Below are 19,175 nucleotides of genomic sequence, written 5' to 3' on the forward strand. Positions count from 1 at the left end.
CGGGTATGCAGACGTGTGTAAACAAAGTTCTGGAACACAGAAAATCTAAACTGCGGCAAATAGTCGGAGCTTATATTTATTTCAGTTAAAACAAAGGCATCAATATCATCATGAATTTCGTCAAAAACAGCCTTCAGTTCAATCCAGTATTTTCGGACGTTGCCAATGTTAACATTAACTACTGTGAAGGAATTGGGGGAAGAGGAAACGCAAAAGTCATTAAACGCATGAAAATTGGCAAACCGGGAACAGTTAGTTATTGTGATTACTTAATGAGGTCAAGGTCACCTTGTGGAAGTATCCGCACCAAATGTGCCCCCACTTCTTTTTTTGCGAAACTTCGGGTGTCTTTGACCTATAAAAAATTGTATCCTCGCTCCTTACTACGGGAACGTGCCAAACGGTGAAGTTCCCTGTTAGTTTGAGTTCGGTTGTCGTTCAAAATTATTCTCTCAGCTGGGCTGTTAACATTTTGTAGTCTAACTTTCTCACGAGCCCTCATCAAGCAGTCTTTTATGGCCACAAACTTCACTAAAAGATGATGAGGCACACCTTGCTTTCCCGGTATCTTGAAGGCAGATAAAACGTCAGATTGTTCATGCCCCTCAATCCCGAGCATCTCTGCCAACCCACTGAGGACGGTAGTAATAGGAACACTGGGATCGCTTTTCAACACATGAATATCCATGTGGTCGGCCTCATTCAACTCTGTCTTGAAACGCTGGATAATATCGGCCTGCTCAGAAACCGTGTCTCTTAAATCTATCATCTTTGTCTGCAAGCCTCTGTTTTCAGTCGCGTGCGCTGTTGCAGCTAAAAGGCTATCGTACTTCTCGCTCAAAAGCAAGAGTGAGGTTCGCACGTCTTCGACGGACGCCTTCAGCATGTTTATAGACGGCTTAAGAAGCAATAGTTCGTTCACTTTACTGGGACGCTCGAGTAACATATCTACACTCACTTTGAGCGAAAGCAAAGAGTCCAACTTTCGGTTGACTTCGAGACCACTGCAGAGCTCACATCGGCTCTGTCAAGTTTAGTACAATTGCTCTTAAAACGAAAGGCCTTGCACCTCCAATTATCCTTTTTCTCAACATTCATAGCCACAAGCGTGGATTCGGTGATTCCGGAGCACGTTTTCCTTAGGTCAGTCATTCTCAACCATCGATGTTTCGCTGACCCCCAGGTGATTGGCGAAGATGGTGGAGGAGCCCATTCGTGGTGAGGGGAGGGAAAAGGTTTAGGTTAATTATAATTATGATTTAAAAATGAATATATCTAAGGGCTAGTGTGAATTAGACCTCACTTTTTGGCATACACACGAGAAAACTCGCCCGAAAACTGAGACATTTCTTCTCAAAATGAGAAAAGACGACATTTATTGTCGGGCTTGACTGATGAGGCAGGGCTTCGCTGACTACTAGAGTGCCTTCGCGGACCCCAAAAGGTCCGCGGACCCCCATTTGAGAACCACTGCCTTAGGGAATAGTTACGTGCGCATATCAAGCACGTCATATGGCGAGCGTCAGACTACATCTCTCAAAGAATTCACAAAGTGAATTGTTCAGGCTGCCAAAGCCGTGAAAATTTCCAGGTGTGATCCGTGATGTGCTTGCAACAATAATTGTTGAATTCATTCGCGACTGGCTGGAAATCATATGTAAGGTACTGCAAAAGAGGTCCTGCATGTGTATTTTTCCCACGGCGTTTGTTGACGATGGACCAATGTTTGGGGAGGTATTTGCGGCTTTGTCAAGCTGCCCTCTAAAGTAACGCCATTTTGAAGCACGTATAACTGATCATACTTTATTTATTTCTATCTTAAATTGTAGGTAGAGCGCATTATTGCTCGGGGCACGTTTGGATCGTCTTCGAAGCAGGTCTTTGTATCCGACTGCCTGAATATTATATGTGGTTATCTAATGGCTTTCCTTTTTTTTTCCTAAAGCTCATTGGACGCTGAGACGTATTTCTGAGAAACTGGATTTGTTCGCGAACTATTTCGCACACTTGACAAGCGTCCTTGGAGTCAAAAAACTCTTGTTGACGCAATACCTCTATTAAATATTCTGAACGACTAATGTTCGCTAAGGCTGCCTTAGTATTTTTTTTTAATTTATCTATTATGTTCACTGGTTTCTGAAAGTGGCGCACATACCTACCTTTATCGAAACCGCTTGGTCATTAATATTGCAACCCAACTACGTTCGTGCATTTCACAAAGCGCGTGTCACTACTAGTTGGCTTAGGACTCAATTTCTTTTTTCGTGAATGTAAGAAAACAAAAATTAAAAAAAAACGCTGGAAAGAGAGCATTTGGATGAGGAATGACGATGACGAGCCGGCAGAGTGAGTGACCGCCATATTTAGGCGATCTCAGAAACCTCCTCAGGGCGCCTTTAAATATGAAGTTAAATATCTAGAGGTCGGCTACGTAATTTGAAACCATGCTCAGTAGAAAACAAGTAAACAGGTATGAATCAAGATAGAAACAATAAATATATAGTGTCGAGATACTCCTGAGGGCTCATAAATGGCACTGACTCATTTACAGCCTGTAAAGTAGCCGCGTAAAACATATTCATCATGCACAAATAGAACAAAAGTCCAGATTCTGCATTCTGCATTTTAGCGAGTGCTCACATAGACAATATGTTGGTGATTTTTTACCTCATTTTTTTGTGTGTGGATTTTTTCTTCTATTTTTCATAGCGTGTACAAATATATAAATTATGTTTTTTACGGTTCGTGCAGTGTTCTGTATTTTAGATTTTAGATTCCTTGTTCCCCCCCCCCCCTCTTTATGTAATGCCCATTGGGCTTTTGAAGGTTGAATAAATGAAATGAAATAAAAGAACAAACTAAAAAAAAAAAATATTTTAGCTTAAAACTTATCACAACATTGCATCCAGAAACACTCGAACGTTTAGGATATCTTATTAAAACAAATATAAGTTCCTAAAACGTGATGAAGAAACCGCCAGATATAATTCAGCACATCATGCCTTACAAAGTTTTGAAGGCAGTCAGCAACAACAAAAGAAAGCGAGAGTGAGTTTGCACACGCGCGTTTTCGCCACTTCTTCTTGTTTTCATTTTTTCCTCTCAGAAATAAACAATTGGCATTTGCACTACGAGTGGGCAGAAATTTTGTGTGCATGTTGTTAGTCATAAACCGTACGATTCCTATGATTCCTCTCAAAATAATAAATTCTAAGCAGTCACCGATAACAAATCTCTTCTACGATAGCACGAAATTTACCTATTAGTGATAGAAACGCGGTATTCCAGAAAGTCCCAAATTAAATTCTATTTCGCACATTTTTGACACGGATGTCCAATAAATATTATCGACGTTTTATTTTCTGCTGTTCAGTTTTACAGCACTGAAACTATAAAAAAATGGGCTTCACAGACATCTTCGAGAATTTAGATTATTTCTTTTTTCGACTCGGAGTGATGGTAAAAGCTATGGGCAGTGCAACAAAAATTGAAGTTTAATCAAAAATGCTCGGTGAAGTGGAAAGCACATATTGGCATTGTCAATTTCCCCGGCGGCCATTTCATTCGCGGACAATGTTCTTCTGGCCATGGTTTGCAAGGACAGTTCGCAATCATAGAGCACTGAAGCGCGGAAAGCCGCTTTCAGAACGTCGTGGAATGAGGAAGAACAGCTCAATCCGAAGACGGCTTCGCCACGTGCAATACAACGGCGCAGTCGTCTTTCACTTTTTCTTGGGCTTTCGAAAAATCTACGGTCAAGTGCACAGTCCAACAATGCAACTAGCGCTGCTTCAGGTACGAGGGACGATGATGGTCGCTGCTGTTTCAAAAGCGGTTCGTTTGGTCCTTCACTTAAAAAAGGAAAAAAAAAAGTTGTTATGTGAGCGCACTTGCCTGCAGAATTTGGTTTAGCGTATCACAGAGAACAGTAGAAGCGTCCAGTTAATTGACAAAGCTGATAATACGATTACATCTCAGAAATTCGACCTTCCCAGGGACGGTGGTCGCGGCTTTCCAGTTACCCCTTTCCAACTTGCTTATAGTCGCAGCACGCATCGCATTTTTTATATATACCCGTATTATCAGCTTTGTAATTCGTTGGGAGTCTTTCTATCGTTCGCTGTGATAGTCTATTTTCGTATTCTGGAAGAAAGTGAATTCGCGGACTTTTTACCGACTGCTGCGTTATTCACATGCTTGAAATTTCGCTTTTTTATGTGATGGTGGTTGCCATTTGCAATAATCGGCGACAGCACTTTTCTCTCAAAGTGGGAATTACCGGCATTGTACTTTCACGATCATTATGAGTGTGTACACACTGTACCGCGTGGCCCTACAGTATTATCAGTGTCGCCTGTCGAATGCTCAGTAAAGCTTAGATGAAAAAGGGGAGGGGGGGGGGGGGCATCGAGACAAGTAGAGTTCTGTGCTGTTGCGACGGCCTTCACTTCCGGGTCGTCCGCATAAACCAACGTTACTAGAACCACTCAGTTGGGAAACTGCCTTAGAGACTGCTCTGAAAAAGTGGCCCCGATCTGTCCTCCGGAACCGAGCTAATGGCGAATACAACGCCGCCATTTCTCCCGCCGCGGCCACTCGAGGAACTGCACGTTACTTCGATTTTGGCTTTAATCGGCCATTTTGACGCCGAAACAGATACAGCGGAAGAGGTTACAGGGGTGCCACTCCAGTCTCCCCAGCAGACGCGCCGCGAATTTCTACCGAAGTTAAAATGTACCTAGGTCGGGACGCGCTACCTGAAAGCACCGCTGAGGCATGGTTGTATAAAAGCGACATTAATTGTTCCGTAAAACCTTGCAAACTAAAGATTATAAAAACATCACGCGCCCTTCATTTTGTACTGAACTCCAAAAAATTTCATACGAAAAGAGTCTTTTCCGTATGTTTTTACGCAAAAACATGCTTTCTAAAAGCTCAAGGTGACCACATTACAGACACATGATAAAGTGTGGCGCTGTTGTCGTATTTAGCTTGGTCTCGGTGGACGCCAGCGGCCCAGGTTTCGACGGCGAGCTTCCCAACTGTGTGTTTTAGTAAGGTTGGCATAAACCGACAATGGCCTCCGCAACCTGTCGTACGCGCGCACGCCATTTTATATGCGCGTAAAGGAGCGAACATTTGAAATATTCCTTCGAGCTGCAAATTGGTTGATTGGGAATCGCACGATATAAACTTGGAGCGATGCCGAACTCGCTGCGGGAAAGTTTGCGATTGATTTATGTTGTGTCGTGTTGCCTTGACTCTTCTAGAGAGCGAAATAGCCCTACGTTTGCACCGCGCTAACTTCTGGCACTGCGGATTAGTGGTTCTTCACTGTCACGAAACTCACGCGAAGTAAATATTAGGCAGTTTTAGTAGATTGTTTCGACACCTCTGAAAACAATATGATGCATGTGGGAAGGAATTGCCAAAGCATTCCGCATTGTTATCAAAATCATAGAAACAATCCTAAAGCTGCCTAATAAAAAAAGCTACCCTCCACTAATATAAATATAATATCTTCCTTTTTTTTCTCTTGCTAGCGCACATTTTTCGCAAAATAGGTTCTCGTTCTTTGGTTAACAGTTTTGTGGTTCGGTAGATCATTCTTCGCTAGCAGACAATCCGGAAATGCAGAGTGGCGATTCGATCGCTGGAGACGTTATGTCTCGTGCGCACAGCGCCTTTATACTTCACGAAGAAATCGGCAAGCGGCACCAACAGTACTGCTTGTCACGCGGAGCTGTGTGCACACACCGCTCCGCGTGACAAGCATTATTGATTGAGATAGTACAATCAGGAGAATCGCATGCTTTTCGCCGAATTTCACAAACGCTGGCTTTCAAACGAACCAGTCTGTCTCATAGAGGCATGTTGCGATATGGCAGTGACTATTTTGATGCCCATGTTCACAATAATATTAAATATTGTTTTGACGTTCATGAGGCCATTTCTAGAGACGAGAAGGCATTTTCATAATCATTTTGACGTCCCCCGTCCAAATATTTCTTTCTTTTCGTTGTGACATCTCAAACATAGAACTTTGAAGCTTCCAATTCTGACTGGAAAGTGATTGAAAGTAGCGGCAAACCATTATCTTACTTGCAGGTGACGTCGCTGTTCAACACGCATTTTCCTAAAGCAAATGTGCGTTTGAGTACAGCTTTTGTAACATTTTAAGTGATGTGGAAGGCAGAAAACTTGTCAAAGTATAGCAGCAGTATCAGGCCACACGTAACGTTTGCTTGGTTGTGCCCAACGTTACAGGATACGGAACCGTTGTTTTCAGAATTATTTAATGTGTTTTATATAAACAAACAAGCTGAATGTCATGGGATAAAATTTGCAGTTGATTATAAGATACATGCATCTCGTACAACCACGCCAGAACCTTTGTTCGCTCACACCGGTCAAGAAGGATCAAGAAGGCAATGTTTGCATTCACAACTTTGTGTTTATCAACCCGATCGTTTCCTAGTTAACCCGCTCGTTATACACGGACCAAAAATAAAATCTAAACTAAACAACGAACTCACGAAACACGGTTAACAACAGGGGGGAGGGGGGGGGGGGGGGGGGAGCCAGATGCAAAGCCAGCCTGCAACCATACGAAGACGAGCTCGCACGATATAAAGACAAAAAAGCATGCCAAAGTTCTCATTGTTTCGAAGTCTCCGCTCTTACATGTGTTAGGTGCAGGCAAGACAGAGAGATATCCAGCTCGCCTTTCAAAATTTTAAGTGAGACGCGTGCCAAAATGACGTGCGAGATCAGAACATCGCCACCGGGCGCGTCACGTCTGAAATGATCAACTGTCGAGCCTGTCCCCCACACACGCTGAAAAAGGCATTTCCATTGTCACCTTGTACCGAAACTTCTGAGGAACGCAACACATGACTCTGTTAACACGTCAGCACCACCATTAGAACACCATTAGAAACTAAACGGAACGAAGCCACGAAACATCTACGGCTGCATTGACGGGGGATGTCAAAATAATGAGTCACGATTTTGACATTTTACGAAAGTGACGACACAGACGTCGAAATAATTTTTGAAATATCTTGACGGTGGAGGTCGAAAAAAGCACTGCCTTGCGATATCGTCCTTGATTTGAGGGCCCAATATGAGCTTCAGATTCACATTCAGCTTTAGATCTAAGTAGGCATTCCAATTTCTAGACGAATATACGTCGCCGTTGATATGAGCTAGGTTGTATTCTTTTTATCAGTTAGACACGCTGTTTTTTGTTTGCTTTTTTTAAGCAAATTTTATTAGTTGAACTACTTAGCCTAAAAACTCGCGCCCCGAAAACTGCGTCGCCACCGGCAGTGACCCGATTTATGTCTGCAGCAAATGAGAAATGTAATATCTCAATTTTATTTACGTATTTTAAACTTTTACTTTTAACGTACTGGTTTTCATTCAAAGCCTCCTCCCTCTCCAGCCATGTTGTGCGATCCTATATTTACTCCAGTCCCCGTCTGCGCAGTGGATCCTAAACTTTAACTCCGCTAATAAAATGTGTGCTGTATGCATGTTTATAAAGCCGGAAGTTAGCATCAATAGGCGTTGGCGTCCAAGATGCTCACAGTAATTTATTGAGTGCAGCGCTACTGCTGGGCTTGGGTCCTTAACGTGCACCTATGTGTCACATGCTCACAAGATCACAAAAGTGAATGTCGCTGACTTGAAAATTGGTATATCACTGATCTACTAGACTGCCTCAGGGTGGTCAGGTAGTGACCAATCATGTTAAGAAAGATGGTGTAGTTGTAAATTTACCGGCGGAATAACGTCAAAAAGCAAACACTCGGCAATCGCGTGTCAGCATCAAGATTGGAGCTGTACCATCGCCATTGGTGTTGATACTTATTTCATAATTGCTTCCTAAATTATTCCAGTTTGTCTTCCACCACAACTTTCTAACAAGATTGTGTTTTAATGATGCCGTCAAAACTTGGATGACGCTTAAGCTTCGGCTATAAAGGAACACTGCAAGATAACAATATTTTTTAAACTTGTTTTTAAAAAGGATATTTCCACGAAAAAAATTAATTTCGAGCAATATTTAAGCCGTTCGATTCAATCTAGGTACAGGCCATGGCCCGGTCTAAGCCTTACCCACAAATCCATGCCCATCACTACTCGATTGGCTTCGCTGCTCAACCGAACATGTACGGAAGCCTATTGTCTCCATTTTCCCTACATCCAGTGCGCCTCGTCTTGAAATCTGACACCGCCTGCTAGAGGTGTTGCTCCTAGTCGTGCGAGCCGACTCGCCGCAGCCTCCGCCATTGTCTGCTATTTCACCGCCGTCTATCGTCACATTATGGTGCCTAGAACGCCTCCCTGACTGGCGTGTTTACCGCGGCAAAAAAAAGTGGTCCCAATATTTTCGCCTGATGACGTCATAGTAGTGTCATGCTGTCGCCGGTCGCGACCCTGGCGGCGTCTTAGCAGTTGCGGTACAAATGGCAGACGCCTGCTCTGCTGCAGGTCGCTCTCCAGTGTGACAGTTCACGGAACCCAGAGCAACCGGAAGTTGGGAGGCCTGGGACGCCGTGACGACAGCGATACTCGCGTTTGCTCGTGCTTTTCGCCAGAATTTCTACGGACAACCGCCAGGATCGCGAGAGGCAACCGCATGACACTCCGGCTTCTGTGACGTCATTTGTTGCCACTTTGAGGCCACTTTTGATGTATGGGCGGGATAGGACGCTAAAGACACCGGTCGAAGACGCGATCCAGGCACCATAGTCGCATGCAACAGCCTAGAGACGCGGACACGAAGGCTACGCGTCGGCGTCCGTTTTTGCATCGGTCCGTCTGCTATTTCGTCCCCGTCTAAAAACGTCTGCAGCCCTCAGAGACACCGCGGCCATCAAAGCGGCGTCCTAGCCTTCCACCATGTACGAGCCATGGTCCAATACAAGCGTCTGTCCGCATCTATTAATGTGCGTAATAAGCGACCGAAAGGACCAAAAACAATAAACGAAATAAATATGCAGTTCTTTCAGCTTTACTGTTCTTATTCTTTTTTTCGCATGACACCCGCAAGCGAGATGGGTGGGTGACATGACGCGCAATTAAACGCGACGTAAAAATATTTGCTTTGGTGGGCTAGGTTCTCTGCAAAATTAGAAAGCTACATGTCTTTCGATGCGAAATGACGAGAAAATACCTAGGCAAACTTAATAACAACTGAACGCCGGATTGCCTCCAATCAAATAACTCGCAAATTCTTACATCTGTAGGCATCTTCCCGGCATTGAAACCATGGTCCAGGTCACAACGGCTGTACAATTCACAAAGCAGCGGGTCCGCTTTTATGGCAACTAACATTTTTAATCAGCATCGCTACGCGCGAAGAAAGAAATCAAGCCAGATGCATCAAAATAGTTAATCTGGGACGCTAGGCTTTGGCCAGTCCCGCTACGAGAAGAAGCCTCCGCGCAGGGCTTCCGAAGCATGTGCATGCGACAGTTGTTTGCTGCAAACTTCGTCAGTTGAAGAGATATTCTTCTAAATACATCTGTAAACTCAAAACCAGTCGTACTAAAAAAATTGACGATCTCAACAAACTTCGCTTGTACAGCACTCCGCAGACGCGGCACCCATGTTTGCAACCTTTTCAAACCAAACGCCGGTAGGAGCAATCTCAGAAAACATTTGAAAACAATATTGACTCTATCTTGATTATTTGGTTCTCAAACATAAAAAATAGTCGATTAAAATACTTTTACGTCACGGAAATACAAATTTACAGCTAACCTTTCACACGTCAATCATCTATCCGGTCAATGAGATATGTGATCACCTGGTAAGGGCGGGACGGGGCTTAGCGGGCTGTGACCTCCACCTTCTGCACCTAAATTGCGTCAAACGGCGTAAATGTTGCCCGGAAAAATGTATTTTTCGTGTTAAATATCTTTTTATATAGATGTTTCATTTATGTTACATTTAAAAAAAAAACATTTTTTTTTTTTTTCATGCAGCGTCTTTTGAAGAGTAGAACTCGAAAGCGCTATCGGGCACCGTTCGCATTGCCTTCTCATTCGCTTCTCATGCTCTTCCTGCCAGTCAGCAGGAAGTGCGGCGGATATTGCCTTGTCACTAGCGTGTCTGGCACGCAGCTCAGGGGTCGTGGGTCCGAATACCGCCTAAAGTTTTTTTTTAAATTTTTTTAAGGCAAATGAATAACTTTGTTATGTGAAATCACTTGAAACATGCGGCGACCTTTGATTCGCAATACATGTCATGTTTTTATTACACTTTCATTCCACGCGTGACATCACATTTCACGTGAGCGTTCTGGGTTGTCTGAAATTCCCGCGCGAGGTCATGTAGCTGTGACGCCATGACCCTATCGACCTATCAGCCCTTCACCTTTACAACGCCACCGACGTCGACGCCGAGTTTTCTGCGATACGAACTCCTTAATACTACGCGTGAATACAAATATATTCAGAGAAGGCATTTGTTCAATCCCGTGCGGATAAGAGAGCTGCCATGGCCATAGGAAAATGCGATCTATAACTCTATAACGCTTCAGAAAAAAAAAACCTGTTTATTGCACAAAATATATACAGGTTGCTTTTTTTTTTATTCTTACACATTTGTTTAAAAAAAAAAACCTTGAAAGCTACACTAATGCGGTTTGTGCAGGTCGGTTATACGGCCAGGCAGACATTATGTGGGTGGCTAATCTTTGCAATAAGTCGCTTAATTAATTAAAATTCGTTAATTAACTTTTTAATTCGTGGAAATAGACATATGGTTTCAATTAGAAACTTGTAGAGCATCATCGAAAACCACTAAATCAACTATTTTTGGAAAGATATAACGCCAGGGCAGCATTTTACAGCATTCTGTAAAAACGCTCCATTTTGACGCGTTTCTAGATTTCGGTTTCTCATCGGAGCGCATCACCGCGCCCGCGGTCCTGCTCCCCAGTTGCTGAGACGCGCAACCACGTGCGCCGTACTTCCCTCCATTCTACGAGGGAGGCGAGGAGGTGGCTTCACGCCGCGACCACCGGGGAGCAGGATTGCGGGCGCGTAGATGCGCTCCGATAAGAAACCGAAATCTAGAAACGCGTCCAAATAGAGCGTTTTTACAGAACGCCGTAAAATTGTGGCCCGGCGTTATATCCTTCTAAAAATAGTTGATTTAGGGGTTTTCGATGATGCTTAGCAAGTTTCTAATTGGAACCATGTGTTTATTTTCAGTAATTAAAAAGTTAATTCGCGAATTTTAATCAATGTGCCGACTTATCGCAAAGATTAGCCACCCACATAATGTCCGCCTGGCCGTATAACCGACCTGCCGAAACTGCATTAGTTTCGGCAGGTGAGATTCACGTTTTTTTGTTTTTTTTAAACAAATGTGTAAGAATAAAAAAAACACCCTGTGTATATATATATATATATATATATATATATATATATATATATATATATATATATATATATATATATTTATTTATTTATTTATGTATGTATGTATGTGTGTATGTATGTATATATATATATACTGTGGGATTTTCCTCTTTGAGGGTACCACTTAGAAACATACAGAAGGGTTCCATGGGTCCGGATAAAGACGTGTTTATTGACTGCAATGCCAACACGCTTCGCTCTTAGATAATGAAAGTCTGGGCGCTGGCTCAATTGCCAGTATCACCCGGTCGGTTTCCCGCGCTGCCGCATTAGACAGAATCACGGGAAGTCGGAGGCCCACAAAGAAAAACCGAGCTCCGTAGAGCCAGGGCCTCCGCCGACGAGAGCCCCTGGCCCACCTTCGGGGCCAGCTTATGTAGCCTCGGAGAATGGACGCGCCCGGGGAGGCCACTAGCAGTCGCGTCCATTATAACTCTCAAGGGTGTGCCGAAGGCGCGTTCACCCAAATGGGCAAGGGAGAGCCGGCCCCTTCGGGGAATTCGGCCTCGTGGTTCCTTGTATCCGGGAGGCCGACGCCATTGGTGACGACGGCTCCCACGGCCTGCTCGAAGCTAGGCCTGGATAGGGATAGAGGGAACCCAATGGTTCCCACAATACGAAGGCCGGACTCCGGCCGAAAGGTCGAAGATTAAATCGTTGTTGTTTTCACTAAGGGTTCTTTTCTTTTCCTATACCCACGCCTTCGGCCCCTCGCCACCATGCCCGTTGTATATATATATATATGTTAGGAGGGTGAAGACGACAACGGGGCAGTGGCGCGCACGACCATCTCGCGCCAGGCCCCACGCCCGGCCTCCATAAATCCTTTGTTCTATCATCGTGTACTGTACTGCCCTTTCTGCTGCCGACAGCATCACTCTAACAATATGGTGGAAGTGCGGAGCCATACTCATATCCTACATTGAACATCGGCGCCGCTATGATCCTGTGAACCCGCCTCGTTGAGGCAGTCATTCGTAGCAGCAGACCAAACACCAGCCCATGGCCCCGTCGCCCAGCCCCCGCCCAGACGCCATGACCAGCCGAATCAGACGAAGTCGACAGACGATCCCCGACCCTATCCCCAGCCCCGACGTTCCGAAGCTTCCCAGTGGCGTGAGTCCCCCAGCCCGGACCGTGCTGTCGTGTGGCTGGTGCAGAGGTCTGTGACGCTGCGGAAGAGGCCGAAATTTAACGTGTCCATCTTCATCCTCACCCTTGCTGTCGGCAGCCGTCCTTTGTTCTTCTGTGTGTGTGTCTTTGTAAGTGTGCTTCATATGTTCATTTATTCACCGGCCGGGTCCGCCGTTTTGGCCGTTTTCGTGCGAGGGAGTACTGTTAGGATGGTGAAGACGACAACGGTGCAGTGGCTCGCACGGCCATCTCGCGCCAGGCCCCACGGGTCCGCTCGGTCTCCATAAATCCTTTGTGTGTTCTATCATGGTGTGCTATACTGTCCTTTCTGCTGCCGACAGCATCACATTAACAATATATATATATAGAGAGAGAAAGAGAATAAAGAGCCACTTCAAAAACTTAACTCCTTTACTTAGACGTTTCGACCCGAGACGGGTCTTCATCAGTATGACAGCGATTCAGGAAAGCTCAGAGAAGCCCTGACACACCTGATGGCTACACAATCTCAATTCTCACGCGACTGGTGTTGGAGCTCAACAGCTTCGAATTTGATGACAAATTCTTTTTGCAGATCGGCGGTACAGCTATGGGGACGAAAATGGCCCCAAATTATGCAAATATCTTTATGGGTAGCATTTAATCTAAATTCCTCTCTCATCAGCAACTTACGCCTCTGTTCTACCGACGCTATATTGACGATATATTTTTTATATTGACACATTCGGAAGAAGAACTCAAATTCATTAAAGATTTCAACACTGTACATCCTAGTATTGCGTTCACCCACGAATATTCGAAATGTAGTATTAGCTTCCTAGATGTCACCGTTCGAGTATCTGGTACCGCATTAGAGACAAAGGTCTATAGAAAACCTTCAGACAGACAGGAGGATTTACATTACCACAGCTCTTACCCGCGGCACTGTAAGAATAACATCCCATACGGACAGGCTCACCGATTTAAACGCATCTGCTCAAACGAAAGCGACTTTAATTCCAGCGCCGATCAGCTGAGGGATGTCCTGGACAAGCAGAAATATCCGAAGGGCATTGTTGATGATGCGATAAGCAGGGCAGCGGCACTGGACCGTAACAAACTTTTATCCGATCGCGCGAAGATCAGGAATGACCGCCCGCCCACCAATCTGGTCCTAACGTACGACGCGAACCTTCCGAACCCGAACCAAATTTTGAAGAGACATTTTAACATAATTGAACAAAGCCCCGACTGAGCCAGGCGCTCCAAAAACTTAAAAGACACACTGGTAAACTACCGAGTATCTGCTCCCGCAAATTCTTTCTGCGGGCAATGTCTAAAATCAGGCTGCAAGGTGTGTGACCATATTGTTTCTACTGATACGGCAAGAAGCTCAAAATCAAACTTCAGTTTGAAGATACGCGGGCGCCTTACTCGCGACTCAGCGAACGTAATTTACTTGCTCCATTGCACTGTATGAGGAATGCAGCACGTAGGACAGACGGAAACAGCATTTAGACTTCGATTTAACAATCACAAGTCGCACATCAACTCTCTCCCTGGTTTGCCACTATCCAAACACATGGGGCTGGAACATCGCTCATTCGAGAAATTAACAGTGACCATTCTCGAGACCGGCTTTAAATCAAACTACGAACGCGAGCAAAGGGAGTCGTACCTCATCCACAAATTTGACACGCGGAGGAATGGTATCAATAGAAGCCGGGGCACACTTAGCGTGATTGATGTCTTGGATCCTGCTGTCCCCTAGAATAATTCCACTCTTCCTTTTTTTTTTTTTTTCTTCTTTTTTTCTTGTTTGGTTGTTGTCTTTGTGGGCTTTTCCGCAAACCTTATTTTGACGACTCTGTGCAGTTGCGCCCGGGGGAACTGGCGCCTCCGGGGACTCACCTGGTTGAGTCCCGCGACAATTTGGACACCTCTCTCCCCCCCCCCCCCCCCCCCCAAACCCGACCTTTTTCATTTTGTGTGCGTATATACATTGTTGTGCCTGTTTGCCTCCTTCTTCACCCCCCCCCCCCTTTATTTATATATATATACATTTTTTTTTTTTCAACGATGAGGGGTTACCACTGTGCTTTCCTGAATCGCTGTCATACTGATGAAGACCCGTCTCGGGTCGAAACGTCTAAGTAAAGGAGTTAAGTTTTTGAAGTGGCTCTTTATTCTCTACAAACTCTCTCTACAAACTCTCGGCAGCCAAGCCCCGGACTTCGTACTATATATATATATATATATATATATATATATATATATATATATATATATATATATATATATATATATATATATATATATATATTTGTTACCATGAATATATACAATGATTTAATGTACATGAGGGGACGATTGAAAATGGCGGTTCCAGTAATCCAAAGCTCGGTGCCTCCACATCTTCTTCTCTTGTCTCCTCACGAAATAGTCTCTTCTTTTAGATGCGGAGCATCACTTGCTCGGGTCTATGTCCCGCGGCGTCGTAGTCCGCACTCACACTACGCATGCGCAACTCTCCTTTTTCCCTCTCTCCAACAGCTGCGCGTTACTCTGTCCGCTCTCTCTCTCTACCAGCTGCGTGCACTTCGCGTGCGTTCGCTTCTACTCACACCGCGCGCGCATGCGCAACTCTCCTCCTCTAGTCTCCTCTCCTTCAAGTGTGAATATAAGCAGCGGTAGCGCGCTGCGCGCGTTCAAGGGGAGGAAGTGGCCGAGTGGGCTAACGCGTCTCAGCTCGGAGCATGGAGCGAAAGCTTGCGCTGGGAACCTCCTGGGTTCGATCCCCACCGCCCCCGCCCGTGTCGATCTGGATGAGTTTCGTACCGGCACGCGTTCGTGTGATCACTACTGCGTGATGCACGTTAAAAGATTACACCATCTTCCCGATGGGAACCATGGGGCGATGCGAAGCATCGCGGAGTTTCCAACAACGTTCACGCGATGTGTGGTTAACAACGTAATAACACGAAAGTTAACAACGTAACTAACACCGTTAATAACGATCCGCGATGCTCCGCATCACCCCATGGTTCCCCTCGGGAAGATGGTGTAATTTTTCTTCTTAACATCACTCCCCCTCCGTTGGAGAAGACGTCCCGCGGTTTCATTGGAGAATGTATGGCTTGAGTCGGAGGACGTGAATTCCTCGAATAACGTAACAGCGCACAACCAGAGAAACACTCCCAAACTCAGACACACCAAAAAAATATACGCTCACTCGGCGCTGACTTGCCTTACAAGTGATAGCAGTTCTGGTGCCGACATTCGTGGCTCGACCGCAAACTTGGGGCCGAGACTGAGGACACGCTGTACTGTGTCTGGCAGATGGATGTCGCCAGTCAGGTGGACTGGGTTGTTCGAAGGTTTATCTTTCTTTGGTGTGTTCTTGAGAATGGCGGTTATTTTGTGGAGGTTCGACGAGTTCCACTATGTAATTGACGTCACTTGTTCGGTTGAGAATCCTATAAGGACCGTGATATCGAGGTAGTAGCTTCTGAGCAAGGCCGACTTGTCGCTGTGGGTTCCAGATCAAAACCAGGTCTCCTGGTGAATAGGCGACGAAACTGTGGGTGCTGTCATAACGGGCGCATTGCAGTTCCTGAGAATCGCGAGTTCGCAGGCGTGCAAGTTGTCGTGTCTCTTCAGCACGGCATATGGCGTCCGACGCATAGTCGGAAGGTGAGTTGCTTTGGAGTGTGGCGGAAGCAGTGTGTCCAACGTAGACGGGGTTCGTGACCTAAAAGAAGATAGAAGGGAGAATAGCCGATTGTGTTGAGAGGAGAGGAATTATATGAGAAAGTTACGTAAGGGAGTGCAACGTCCCAATTTTCGTGCTCGTGGGTAAGGTGCATGGCGAGAATATCGGCAAGGGTCCGATTAAGGCGTTCTACTAGGCGGTTTGTCTGTAGATGGTAGGCTGTCGTTTTTCGTTTTGTTGTTTTTCTTTGTTGTTGTTGTTGTTGTTGTTGTTGTTGTTGTTTTGTGAAGAATTGAGCAGGGGGTCAAGATTACACTTACGACGCGAGGTATGAAGGGCCCTCCACGGTCGGACAAAAGTTCTCGAGGTACTCCGTGCTTGAGGATAATGTCTTCGAGCAGGAATTGGGCGACGTCAACTGCCGTTCCCTTCAGGAGGGGCCTTTTGATTGCGTAGCGTGTGGTGTGATGAATCACGACCGCTATCCAGCGATTACCAATCAACTCCTAAGCGGTGAAATGGCTGTTTAGGAGAATTCAGAGGTTGTAGAAATCCTGGAGGACGGAAGGAGGGTCTTTTTTGGCGCTGGCAGGAGTCACACGATGTGAATATCGCTCCACTGTTCTGTACATATCTGTACAGTAAAATCGTTACTTCGCTCGGGTGTAAGTTCTGACCACACCCAAGTTACCGGATGATGGTGCGTTATGCAGCTTGGCGAGAATAGACGTTTGTAAATGCTTGGGTATGACCAGAAGCCAAGAACAACCGTCGGGTTGAAAATTTTGTCCGTTTTGGAGAGAGTAGAGATTTGAAGGTGTTAACTTTAAAATCTAAAATGAGTGCAGCAGTGGATCAAGGTTCTGTTCCTGGGCAATGTCCAGAAGGTTCGAGATAGAAAGAACGGAAATATCGGTGTCTTCATTGATGTGAGTAGTAGAGTCCACGGGGTAACGGGATAGGCAGTTGGCATCTTAATGGAGCTTGCCTGATGTATAGGGTGTGATGAAATCGTACTCTCGGAGTCGAAGAGCCCATCGTCCAAGTCGACCGACAGGATATTTTATAGACGATAGCCAGCGCAGGGCTTGCTGGTCAGTGATTACAGAAAACTGGCTGCCAAACAAGTATGGCCGAATTTTTGTTATTACCCACACAACCGCTAGACACTCCCGCTCGGTGATCGTGTAATTTTTTTCGGCTGATGAAAGCGTGCGGCTAGCATAAGCAATTACTCGGTTGTATCCGGATTGAATTTGAGCCAAAATAGCGCCAATCCCATGGCCACTGGCATCTGTGCGTAACTCAGTGGGTGCGGAGTCATCGAAATGATGACCTAGAATGGGGCTGGTTGTTAAAGCTGTCTTTAAGTATGTGAACGCTCGTTCTTCGTCCGATTGCCATAAAGACGGTGTGCCTTTTTTCAGAGGGTTGTTAAGTGGGCGGGCAGTATGTGCGGAACGGCGCTGGTGGTGGAACGGTGGTGTATAAAACGGCGGAAATATGGTGAGAATCCCAGAAAGCTGCGGACGTCCTTAGTGCAGCGCGGTCTTGGAAGGTCCTCAACAGAATTTACTTTGTCAGGGTCTGGTTGAATGCCGGTTTCATCCACCAAATGGCCCAAAACTTATATTTGACGACTGCCGGAGCGGCACTCCGACGAGTTTAATTGACGGCCGGCGTTACGGAAAAGTTGGAGTACTTGGGCCAGGCGCGTGGGGTGAGAGGAAAATGTGCTTGAAAAAATATTTACATCGTCGAGAAAACATAGGCAGGTTGTCCATTTTAAACCATTAACAGACAATCCATCATCTTTACGAATATCGTGGGGGCATTGCAAAGGCCGAGTGGCATAACTTTAAATTCGTAGAGGCCATCGGGTGTAATAAATGCTGTTTTGTTTTCTCTATTTGAATTGTCAATTGTAATTTGCCAATAGCCCGAGCGGAGGTTGATAGGGGAAAAGCACACGGCACCGTGCAAACAATCCAGTGTGCCATCAATATGAGGGAGTGGATACGCGTCCTTCTTTGTGATTTTGTTCAAGCGACGATAGTCGACGCACAACTTCCATGGTGCATCTTTTCTTTCTTTTTTTATCAATACAACGGGCGTTGACCAGGGGCTAGAGGAAGGTCCAACAATGACCTTCGAAAGCATGCTGTCAGCTTCTTGTTAAATGACTCGGCGTTCGCTGGCTGACACTAATTAAGGTCTGTGTTGGACGGGAGTTGCGTGGCCGGTGTCGATGCGGTGTGTAGCAAGGGTCGTATGTCCAAGGGGCGGTTGTCAAAATCCAAGATGTCATGGAACTCCCGCAGAAGGCCTTGAAGGCGCTGTTGTTTGGTACCGTCTAACCTGGAGTCTACCATATTGAGTGTGTTCAAAGGATCCAGGGGTGCTAGGCGGGTTGAATTAGAGACGCGTGGGTGGTCTGCGACAATAGTGGAGACGGTGGCCGTGTCTAACGATGAGCTTGTTGATAAGAAAGCACCTTTTAGCAATACTTGTCTACTAGAACTAAATTTAGTATACTCATACGCGAGTGCGGCCATTGGAAATGGGAACAATACAGTGCGAGGGGGCAAGCTCTTTTGCGAGAAATATGTCATTGTTAGGCGTTAGAACGTGGTCTCCATTGGCAACAAAGAGCTTTAAGTGAACTTCGACGGTGAAGGCGGCAAGCGGCAGAATCCGATGACTTGCAGTGGTGCATAATCTTGAAACGAATGATTCAGACGTGTAGGCTGAGGTAGGAATGTCAAGGGCAAAGGTTCCTGTGGTGCAATCAATGAGGGCGGCGTGCGTTGACAGAAAATCCCATCCTAGAATCAAAGCCAGGGGGCAATTGGAAATCATGGAGAAGAGAACGAGGGTGGTTTCATTGTTTATGATAATTCGAGCGCTGC

This window comes from Ixodes scapularis, unplaced genomic scaffold, assembly GCF_016920785.2.
Source record: "Ixodes scapularis isolate PalLabHiFi unplaced genomic scaffold, ASM1692078v2 PGA_scaffold0__279_contigs__length_252992795, whole genome shotgun sequence".
Classification (NCBI taxonomy): Eukaryota; Metazoa; Arthropoda; class Arachnida; order Ixodida; family Ixodidae; genus Ixodes; species Ixodes scapularis.